The sequence below is a fragment of the Mus caroli genome, chromosome 5 (genome assembly GCF_900094665.2).
Source record: "Mus caroli chromosome 5, CAROLI_EIJ_v1.1, whole genome shotgun sequence".
In the NCBI taxonomy this organism is placed as follows: Eukaryota; Metazoa; Chordata; class Mammalia; order Rodentia; family Muridae; genus Mus; species Mus caroli.
The window spans coordinates 59,069,548-59,081,355 of NC_034574.1; the positions used below are offsets into that span (position 1 = coordinate 59,069,548).

The 11,808-nt window shown below is 42.2% G+C and overlaps 1 protein-coding gene across 1 annotated transcript in view; it reads left to right on the top strand.

Moving 5' to 3' along the window:
* N4bp2 (NEDD4 binding protein 2) overlaps positions 1–11,808 on the top strand; it is a 62,449-nt gene that overhangs the window by 6,318 nt on the left and 44,323 nt on the right. Inside the window, exons 2-3 of the mRNA XM_029477787.1 lie at positions 928–982; positions 5,090–5,168. The gene's annotated coding sequence lies outside the window, so the exon portion shown is untranslated. The remainder of the gene's footprint in view (positions 1–927; positions 983–5,089; positions 5,169–11,808) is intronic.

Here is an 11,808-nt window from a genome sequence, read left to right on the forward strand (position 1 = left end):
GGATGGTTGTGAGCCACCATGTGGTTGCTGGGATTTGAACTCAGGACCTTTGGAAGAGCAGTCAGTGCTCTTAACTGCTGAGCCATCTCTCCAGCCCCAGCCAAGTTCTTTAAATCTAGGCAGTCTTAGGAAACCTTTGTCCTGAATGCCTCTTTACATCCATGGTTACCTGCACTTTGTTTGCTAAGTCATACTTGTTTGCCATGTCTCAAGTGTGGGCGATGCTCTACTAAAAATCTTTGACACAAAACTGGGTTACACAAGCCGTGTGTTTCCTTAGTACTCTGTGTTCTCATAATCACACTAATTGCTAGCTTATTCACCATTTTGCCATGTGCTGTTAAAGGTATAACAAAGTGTTTGAAAAATATGATCTGATTTGCATTGAATCATAGTAACAAAGCAATTAAACTGTAATTTGGGAGTTTACTTAGAAGAGAGAGAACAGAGATACTGGATCAGATAGATGAACATTTTCTAAGCCTGAATAAAGATATTCTTTGACATCTAATTTACAGCCTTTCAGTTTTCTTGTTATTGGGGGCACTTTGGAGTTGAAGTGTTGGAAGTGGCCTGTGGGGGTGGGTAGGTGGGTGGGGGTGTTGGCTCATATAACAATATAATAGAAACTATATGATGCAGGTAGTCATAAGGGTGGGAATTGGACCATAGCCGGGCTTTTCCTACATAACCAGCACATATGGGCCTCGTTCCTCTTTTTGCTAAGGATAGGACTTGGTTCCTAACTGCACAGGCTCATCTACTAGTTTCATGTGAGTGCCTCTCTGTGCTATTTGATGACACTTTAGCCTGGGCTCTCTTAATGGGAAAGTGACCCCTGATGGAGCAAGGGACGGGGAAGGAGTTCTGGGCAGACATCCATTGCTATTCATAAGCACTTGTCTGATTATACATTGGTTCTTGTAGGTACTTTATTTGTGGGAAAGAGATTACGGACCTGAATATTGCAGGTGCTGAGATGGTAAGTCTACTGTTTAAAAAAAACAGCTTATATTTTTGGCTTATACTACCATATAGGATATTCATTGAGTTTTTGTTTGCTAATAACATACATACTGGCTTTTATAATAGTAGTCTAAAGTGAATTCAAAGGTGCTAAGATAAAGGTATGCCCAGAATGCAATGAGAGTTGAATTGAAATCATACTTGGGGAGAGTGGGTGACATTTGTAAAAGTTAATGGAGCTAGGGAATATTGCTTTGATGTGATGTAGTGCATGAGACAGACACATTATACTGATTTACCTCCTGATAGAAGCACCTGATAGATGTAGATAGATGCAGATGGAGTAGAGAGAATGTGAAGTATAGGAAGAAGATGTTGTTAGGTTGAAGGACCAGATCATGAAAGTCCTTGAATGCCTTACCAAGGAAGTGGACCATGATTCTGAAAACCATAGAGATGAGGAAGACTTTATTTTTCTTTTTTTAACATTGAGGCACACTGGAATAGCCATGTGACAGTGTGTCTGTCAGGCACTTAACTATTGGATTTTGGAGAGACTTCCTAAATAGAATCAGTTATAGCTGTTGAAAGCATGAGCTTGGATGAACCAAGAAAAGGTGTGTAGAAGAAAGGCTTGTTATGTGACAGAGCCCAGGAAGAACAAGGACATGAAAGAAGTGCGCAGAAGAGCCGCCTGTGAATGAGGCTAAGAGTGCCGGCTAGAGAAACCCAGTGGGAATCCGTGGTATCCACTGGGGATGCATCCAAGATCCTGAACAGAAGCTGGAAACTGCAGATAGATAGTATCAAACCTTACATGGAGTATGTTTATCTTTTTTCTTCACTCCATATGTATTAAAAGACTCCATGTACAAAGCATTCTACTGATGCTTTGGTATATATAAAATATGCTTTGTTTTCATGATCTTTTAGTCTAATTAGGAAATAAATAATGGATGAATAAGAAGAAAGGGATCAGTAAGGTGGTTTAGAGGGTGAAGGTCTTCATGCCAAGTCTGGTGACCTGAGTGTAATACCAGATCTCATGTGATGGGAAGAAAGCATAGATTGCTGTTAGTTGTCTTCTGAGCCCACATGCACAGCATAGGATACACATGCTCACATACACGCATCACACATCACATGAAATAAACAAATAGAAAAGAAGTTGGAGATACAGTATGAAGGTGATGGTGGAGGAAATAAAGTTATGTTGGTATGAGAGAAGACAAGGTTAAATGATGGCGGCAGAGAGAATCACAGTAAGTGAAAGGAAGGAATCAGGATTGTTTGCTAAAGCCATGCTCAGGCTGTTGTTTGTGGGGTGGAGGTACTTTATGAGATTGAGAATATTATTGAGTGCAGAGCTGTGAAGTATGCATTGTGAAACAAACTTTGAGATGGTTTAGATATAGAGCATAATAGGAACCTAACTGGAGGCGGGTGCTGTGGCATGCATGTGGAATCCCTTCTGGCACCTGGGGAGGCAGGAAGATCATCTCCGCTACAAAGCACATTTTAGGCCAGCCTGAACGATGTAAAATGTTGTGATGGGGAGAGGAGAGGGAATGAGAGTAAATATCAGACTGGAAATACGGTGAATAGCACATAGAAAACTCTGGGTTCAGGCCTCAGTACCACTAAAAATAAAAACAGACAAAAACCTAAGTAGAAGTATAGATATAGATACCCAGGATGGAATAATACATACTGTTCTATTTAAGAAGGGTTCTGGCTCTAAGGTAGAATGCTTCCTATGTTTTCCCATGTATATATTAACACTTGTGATAAAGTGTAACTTACGGGGCTGGAGAGATGGCTCAGTGGTTAAGAGCACTGACTGCTCTTCCAGAGGCCCTGAGTTCAGTTCTCAGCAACCACATGGTGGCTCCCAACCATCTGATGCCCTCTTCTGGTGTGTCTGAAGACAGCTATAGTGTACTCATATAAATAAATAAATCTTAAAAAATAAGAAGTAGTATAACTTATGAATACAGTAGGAGATGAACAACAAGACTGAATAGTAAAATAGGAAATGGTGGACAACTCTAACAGTATACTGTAACAATAAGTTATATGGATGTGTTCTCTCAGGTTACACCGTTGGGGCTGGAGAGATGGCTCAGTGGTTCTGCCCCTCTGGAGAACCTGTGTTCAATTCCCAGCATGCACACGGCAGCTCCCAGCCATCTGTAACTCCAGTTCCAGGAGATTCAGTGTCCTCTGTGGGCACCAGACATGCATGTGGTACACAAACACAATATAGGCAAAGCATTCGTATTTATTAAAAACTATTGAAGGATCATGCTCATACTTGCTTTGTGATATGAGGTCACACAGTCACAGGGGCCTTATGAAGCGAGGAAGTCATCGCTTTGTTCACTGAATGCAAAAGAGCTGGTCATATGCACATATGAAAAAAAATATATATTTGAGACAGGGTCTTGCTAGGTAGCCCTGGCTTGTCTTGGATTTTATTTTTTTAAAGAATTATTTATTTTATGTATGTGAGTACACTGTAGCTGTCTTTAGACACACCAGAAGAGGGCATCAGGTTCCATTACAGATGGTTGTGAGCCACCATGTGGTTGCTGGAATTTGAACTCAGGACCGTCTCAAGAGCAGTCAGTGCTCTTAACCGGTGAACCATCTCTCTAGCTAGCCCCTTGTCTTGGATTCTTTTGAGCAGTTTGGATTTAACCTTGCAGTATTCTGCTGTGAACTGGGATTGCAGATGTAGTGTCATATCTGACTTCCCGGGAATGTTGTGAGTAGGGAGGAAGGATTTATTACATTTGCCCCCCTTGCTGTGGGTCTGTGGGGAGGCATGGCATCACGTTGACTGGAGGAAGGGGTAAACCATGGTTGCTCATTTCATCTCAGTAGGAGGCAGAAAGAGACAGAGAGAGGGGCTAGAGACAAGATGCCCTTCATATGACATGCTTCCGGTGAACTGCTTTCTAAGGTTTTTACCAGAACATCCCTGTTTTAGTGATTTTAGTTTTAGTTTTTTTTTTTTTTCCCCCGAGACAGGGTTTCTCTGTGTAGCCCTGGCTCTCCTGGAACTCACTCTGTAGACCAGGCTGGCCTTGAATTCAGAAATCCGCCTGCCTCTGCCTCCCGAGTGCTGGAATTAAAGGCGTGCGCCACCACCGCCTGACAGTTTTAGTTTTTTAATCATTTATTTGTGAAATAAAAAATGAGATTCAGAAGTGAAAATGGGCTGGCGAGGTGGACGGTTCCTAGGAGCACTACTGCTCTTGAGGAGGACCTGGGTTCTGTTGATAGCACTCGGGCGGCATCTCACAGCCATCCACAGCTTTAGTTTTAGGAGATCTGTTGCCCTCTTCTGGATCTGTGGGCACCAGGTGTGCATGTAGTGGGCAGACATACATGTAGGAAAAACACTCATACATGCTACATACACTCATAAAAAAACCTTAAAAGCAAATTTAATTTTTAAAGGTAAAAACTGGAACACATTAAAAAATGATTGTTCTCATTTTATTTTCAATCTCTTCACTAATTAATGTAAAGACAGTAGCTCGCTGCTAAGTCAGGAATAGGCTCAGGTTGGACTATGGCTGCGGGTAGAAGGGCGTCAGAGAAGGAAACTCAAGGTCATGGATCGAGCGTGGGGAAGGGTAGTCAGGCCCATTACCGGTCTAAGGAATAGCCCAAATCACACTCAAACAAGCAGAATGAAGTATTGCATTTTTGTTACTGGTTCTCTGTGATAGTATCCTACTTAGAATAAATGCTTAGCTTTTGTTCTTTATAAACATTTTTTTCAAACTGTAGTGGTCACTTCTAGTTGTGTCAAACTCTTTCTTCTTTTCAGTAGCTTTCAACTAACAATATCATATACTCCCAAATGTTTAATCTATTTTAGATTTTTGTTTAAAATTATAATTTGAATGCTGGGCATGGTGGTACACGAATGCCTTAAATTCCTGCACTTGGGAGGCAGAGGCAGGTGGATCTCTGTGAGTTCCAGGCTAGCCTAATCAACAGAGTAAGTCTCGGGGCTACATTTTGAGACCCCATCCCCCCAAAAGATTGTAAACTGATTTTATTGTGCCTTATAAGTATATTTTAAATTGAGTTTTATTATATTTTCTAGTAAGAAGACTGCTGTAGAGTCGCAGACGACAATCTTTGGCCTTCCTAATCACATGAGTATTGTCAATGCCAGCCAGACAGTGAGTACTACTAAGATTGGGGGTGGGGTGGGGGAATATTTTACACAGAGGTTTTCAAACTTCGATTTACATATTTGAGTACAAGATTCGATTTACAAGAAAAATCATGAGAAAGCAAATTTCACATTTTTGTTACTAGGTATTTGGAAGGGCTGTGGCAGCTTAACTATTGGTGCCCTAGTTTTTCCATTTAGTGACTGTTTTAGTCTCTCCTTAAGACACAGCCCCCCCCCCCATACCCCTTGGTTATTTGAGGCAGGGTTTCTCTGTCTAGCCCTGGCTGTCCTGGACCTCTCCTTGTACACCCAAGATCTGCCGGCCTGCCTCTGCTTCCTGAGTGCTGAGATTAAGAGTGTGCCACCATGTCCCTCCCGACATACCACTTCTTTATCTTTTTTTACATAATGTTAGCCATCTATACATTTTGCATGTGTCTTTTTTATGTGTGGAACCATGTTAACAGTTTCAGGTTATGATCCATGTTCTCAAAAAACACGTTGTTATTTTCAGTTCAGGTTTCATTGCTGTGATCAGACACCATGACCAAGGCAACTCTTATAAAGGCTAGTGTTTAATTACAGTTCCAGAGATTCAGTCCATTATGGTCATAGCCAGAAGCACAGTGGCCTATGGGATAGCATGGTGCTGGAGCCTGAGCTGAGAGTTCAACATCTTGAAGACAGCAGAGAGGCATTGAATTCCACACTGGGCGGAGCTTGAGCATAAGCGACCTCAGTGCTTGCCCCTATAGGGACACAGTTCTTCCAATAAGGCCACACCCCCTAATAATGCCACTCTTCATAGGCCAAACATTCAGACGCATGAGTTCACAGGGGCTATTCCTATTCAAACCACAAACATGTTGGTCAAGGAGATGAACATCTACAGGTGAAACTGAAAGTTACTTTTTGAGTGGATACGCGTAGGCCTATTTTTCCCCCTGTTATTTTATTTGGGGTCTTTTATTTATACCTCCCTTCCAACCCTTACCCACAGTAATCCTTTGCAACCTCTCTGCCCCCAACACCAGGTAGGAGAGAAAGAAGGTTAGAGAGGAAAGCAGGTGTAGGTCTCTTTAAATGACTTTCTGCTGACTAAGAGCATTGAGTTCCTTGGGTCAAGTCCAATCTTCATAGTCCGGATATCTTCAACTTCTTCTTGTGAAACTACAACAACAGGAACCAGCAGCAGCAGCAGCCATTTTCTTCTTCAGAGCTCCTCAGAATTCAACTGTCTGTAGCTGTAGAATCACACCCCTGCCTGAGCAGGAAAACAGTCAGCTATAGTGGATGAACTGATGAGGCAGCCCCATACCCCACACCTGGGAGTAAAACAAAGGCATGTTACGTCACACAACTGGGCTTTTAGAGAAACCAAAGTCCTCACTGCAGACACCCTGCTCAGTCACTTTCTCCAGGGTCTGCCCGAGTGCTGTAGGGAGCATGGTGCTCTGTGCCGCTCGGTACACAGTCTCCAGTGTTGAAGATGAGGAGCTGTGTCAGCACTGGGTATTGCTCTGGCTACTCTGGGCTCTATGGGTCAGTGACGGGGGAGACTAATCATGTATAAATCATGTCTAAATCTATTACAGAGAACACAGGTTAGTGAGCTAACAATAGAGGGGCCTAAAGCAAGCAAGATGAGTATTGCAGTAAGTAGGGAAGGACTGTAAAGATGGTGGAACTTGGAACAAGAGCTACATGCTGCTCAGCTACACGCTGGCTTTGCCTTGACAGGGTGACTCAGGTCTCTGGGGTCTCCAGAACACCTTCTTTTTTTCAATGGCTGCATAATACTTAAAGGGTGCTGTTGCCATCATATAAATGTTCTGTTTTCTACTGATACTCAGGGTGTCTTCACTTATTAATTATTGTAGTTTTTATGCTATATAAGTATATGTTAAAGATAATTGGTTTCTTTTCTATAAATCTGTTGTTCTTTTCTATAAATCTATAAATCTTGTCTGTTTTGGTGACTTAGTCTTGGTATCTCCATGAGACTTTAGTATGTGCCTTGTCTTTATCATCTGGTATGTGTGTATTTTTGGAAAGGATTTGCCAGGTAGCCCAGGTTGGATTTGAGTTCAAAACCCTGCCTTAGCTTCTTTGTGTCCTGGGATTCTGAGATTGCAGGTATATGACATAGAGTATGTTTGAAATTATCTTTTATTTGACTTAATCTTAAATATTAGGCTGAATATATGGCTCAACCATTAAAGGCTAGGCTCACACCAAAAAAAAAATATATAAAAACTTTTATTTATTTATTCTTTCCAAGACAGGATCTCCCTATGTAGCCCTGGCTGTCCTGGAACTTAACTATGTTCTCTGAAGCTGGCCTCAAATCCTCAGACCTACTTGCCTCTACCTCCTGAGTGCTGGGGTTACAGGCACGAGCCTCCACGCCAGTGAGCTTCAGATCCCCTCCTGAGTGCTGGAGTTACAGGCATGAGCCACCACGCCAGTGAGCTTCTGATCCTCCTCCTCCATTCCTGCGTGCTGGCATTAAAGGCCTGTGCCACAATGCCTGCTGGGTGACTGAGCCTCCGGCCTCTACCTTCCTAGAGCTGCGATTGCAGGCTTGTGTCACTACACCCAGCTCTATACAGTGCTAGGCATCAAGCACTCATGTATTGTGCATGTTAGGTGAGTACTCTATAAACTGAGCTACATCTGGAGCCCCAGTACTTTAGCTCTTTAAAACCATTAAAAAGGGGATCTTTGGGAGTATGATATAGGATGTTGCAAGTTTAAGACCAGCTTCATCTACATAGCAAGTTTGAGACTAACCAAAGTTGATTATTAAGGTAGAGGTTTTGGGGGTGTATATATGAAATTTATGTATAGTATTATTAATAATTAGTAGTATTATTAATAATTGTTTATTTGATCCAATCTTTTCACATTTTTTCATAGTACATCACACTTTATCTGTCCTTTCTGTATCTTTTTAGAATATATTCTCTTATTTAACATAGGTCTGTATGTGAAGAAACTACATCTTGCCTTATAACTCATGGATTTAAGAGGCTCTCATTATGGAGAAAGGATGATACAAGATTAGATGCTAAATGAGTTAAATATAAATCACTTACAGTACAGAGATGAGACTGATATAAATTAGATATATAAAGTAATTGAGATGTTTATCTGTGTTTTTTATGCATTGGAATTTCTCATCTGTATTAAATATTGCTTGGACACTTCTCACATTATGATGTATGATTGCTTTCTTTTTTTGTTTTGTTTTGTTTTTTGAGACAGGGTTTCTCTGTGTAGCCCTGGCTGTCCTGGAACTCACTCTGTAGACCAGGCTGGCCTCGAACTCAGAAATCCACCTGCCTCTGCCTCCCGAGTGCTGGGATTAAAGGCGTGCGTCACCACCGCCCAGCCCCAAGTTCACTTTTAATCACTCACATGATGGCTCACAACCATCTATAACTCCAGTTCCAGGGGATCCAATGTCCTCTTCTGGCCTTCTTGGGCATTGTGCACTTACATTCAAGCAGGCAAAATACTTATGCACATAAAATAAAATAAAAATTTAAAAAAGGATGATTAGAGTAAGATTTTTATGATAAACGTTAACATTAAAATTTCCATCATTCGGAAAGTTATACGATATATTTGTACCATAGCTTTATGCTCAGTAACAAGTGAATGAAGTGTTGTCACAGGCTACATCTTAGCTTGAAAATGCTTAGTGAAACAAAGCCAACACCAGTCATAAGAATCCTTACTGGCTGGTTCCATTTTATACCGTGGCCCTGAATAGGCAGTCTACAGAAACAGGAGCTTTGCGGTTGCCAGGGGTGAGAGGAGGGAATGGGGATTAAGTGCGTATTTTACATAAGAGGATATGTCAGGAACGTTTTGGAATTAGATTGTGGTGATGGTTGTACAGTGTAGCTGGTCTTTCTATTTCTACTCTTTGGGTTCTTTCTTTTTCCCATCATTTATCCCCCCAACCCCCATTTCATCCCCTATCTCCAGATTGGAGAGAAAGGATAGAGGGGGGAGAGAGAGGTCCTTGAATCTGATTTCTTTTTGTTTCTTCTTTGAGCATGACTCTTAATATACTACAACCAACCTCCCTGAACCCACCAACAATCACCAACCCGGCTTCTCAGGGCCCTAGCATATTTATACCCTCTGAAAATTTCCCAGAATTCCAAACATTACCCAATCACAGAAATGATCTGCAGCTGGCAAAACCACAAGTCTGCCAGAGCTAATCATAATTAACTGCTTTGGACAGTCCGAAGCAGCCCTACATATGTACCCGCACCTGGAGTTAAAACAAAAGCACATTCTTATAATATTTCTGTGTTTTTCTAAAGAAACTAAAATTCCAGAATTGCATTACAGTTCAGCTCTGTAAATAGACTGGAAACCCCTGCATTGTGTACTTCAAAATGGAGAATTTTGGACTTGGAGAGTGTCACACTTCTTAGCATATAAGAGGCCCCAGGCTTAATCCTTTGAGCCACAAAACCTAACAAACAAGCAAACAGCCAAGCAATAAGTAAAATTGAAAAAAGAGGAAAGGGGCCAGAGCGGTAGCTCAGAAGTTAGGAGCACTCGCTGCTCTTGCAGAGGATCTGGGTTTGGCTCCAGCCACCCACACAACCACCTGTAACTCTCCCACCCTCTTCTGGCTTTTGAGGGCACCCGAACATATGTCACCATATAGACAACCAAGTACATAGATACATAAATCAAGAGAAAGAAAAATACCCCCAAAATAAGTGGTTCTCATCATGTGGCTTGTGACCACTTTGGGGGTCAAATAACCCTTTCACAGGAGTCACCTAAGACCATTGGAAAACATAGATATTTACATTATGATTCATAACAGCAAATTTAGACTTAGGAGGTAGCAAAAATAATTTTTTCAGAGTGCTGGGATTGAAGGCGTGAGCCACTGTGCCCGGCTAACAAATGTATTTTGTAAAGTGCCTAAGAGGTGTATGTGTGTGTGTGTGTGTGTGTGTATGTGTGTGTGTATGTGTGTGTGTGTGTGGTGGGGAAGGAGTTAAGAGCCGCTGCTGAGGTAGCAGCTTCCAGTCCTAGCTTCTGCCAGTGAAGCTAACACAGGTGCTAAGTGACAGCCTAGGAAGGGAGGAGACATTGTCTCAAAAACAGTAACAACAAAGTGACGCTTGTGGTTTGGTTTCAGCAACTGGAAGTTGCCTATAGGTGAGATTATATACATGGCCATGTTTATTGACTACAGTGTGTCTGAACAAGCACTAGAGAAAGATTTATTCAGTTCCTCATTTCAGAGTTTTTTTTTTTTTTAATCTAGGCTCCTTTGCTTCTGGGCAGTTCTGTGATGAGGCAGAACATCATGGCAGGAGCTTGTGGGGAGCAGAGCAATTTCCTCCCTTGAGTATAGGAGTCAGACAGGGAGTCAGGAAGAACCAGGGGCAGGAGAGACTCTTCATGTTTCTCCTCTAGTGGCAGGGAGCTACTTCTGCCTCTTCTAACCCAGTTGGTTATGTGCCTTCAGAGTCTGGTCTCATCTCAGGATTGGATCTATTGGCTGGGCATGAAGCTCGGTGGGGAGTTTGCTGTCAGGCCGGGAAGAGTTGCTGTTGAGATACTAATTTCTTAGCATGGTGCTTGGCTTTTAAAGCTGTTAAGGCTGAAGAAACCACCAAAGAGTAGGTGAGGCACAAACAAAAAGAGGTCTTAAGACTAAATAAAATCTAGCGTACTCCATTGTTTCCTGGTGAGATGACACCCTGAGAGTGGAGTGTCCTCAGGAGACTGTGGTCTCGGGAGGACTGGGTCAGCTGTGAAAAGGTAAGCACGGAGATGAGGAATGCACGTGTTTAGATTTCCTGACCTTTCTCCTCTCCTTCCTCTCCCTTTGGTCACTGCCAGAGCAGCCTCATGCTGACTGGATAAGTGATATGCCACTGAGCTGGCTCCCTAGCTAGATTCATTTCTAATATAAAGAACTATAGATCGGGGCCAGGGGAGAGCACTTGTTATGTGAGCTGGAAGACCGAACTCAGTCTGTGGGACTCAGGTGAAGGTGGAGGGAGATAAGCAGGAAGTCCACCAAGTCATCTGACTTGCACACAAGTACTGTGGCCCATGACGTCAGCCTTGCTAAGTTACCTGACCAACTCAGTACTCAATAGATTGTTTTGGATTTTTGTCTGCACACAGAATATGTAAATGATAGTTCTGTATGTGTATTTCTTTTTTCTTAGACCCTACACCCCACTCCCCAACCCCCTTCAACTTTTGGAGATATCACCTGCCTGTCCAGAAACTCAAGAGAGATCTGTCTGTTACACCTGGCTTTTTCTCTTAGAACTTTAATTTCCTTTTTCAGCCTTACATGCTGCCTGCAATCTCTGGTACAGTGTAGTAGGGAAGTTTTGGTAGCAAAAATCAACTTTTCTGTTTGCTGAGAGAAAGCTTTCGGCACTTCATGGTGCCTCCATCACTTCCTGTCCATCTCCAGCTTGGGGGAGTCCCATGAGCACCTGTGGGTGCTTCTCAGCCCTGTGCTCAGTGGACACGGAGTGGATTATGTTATTTCTTTCCTTTGTTTTGTTAATACCTGGAGTTGTTTTGATTGACTTTTCAAATATTAAAAGACTTCATATTCTTTTTTTTTTTTT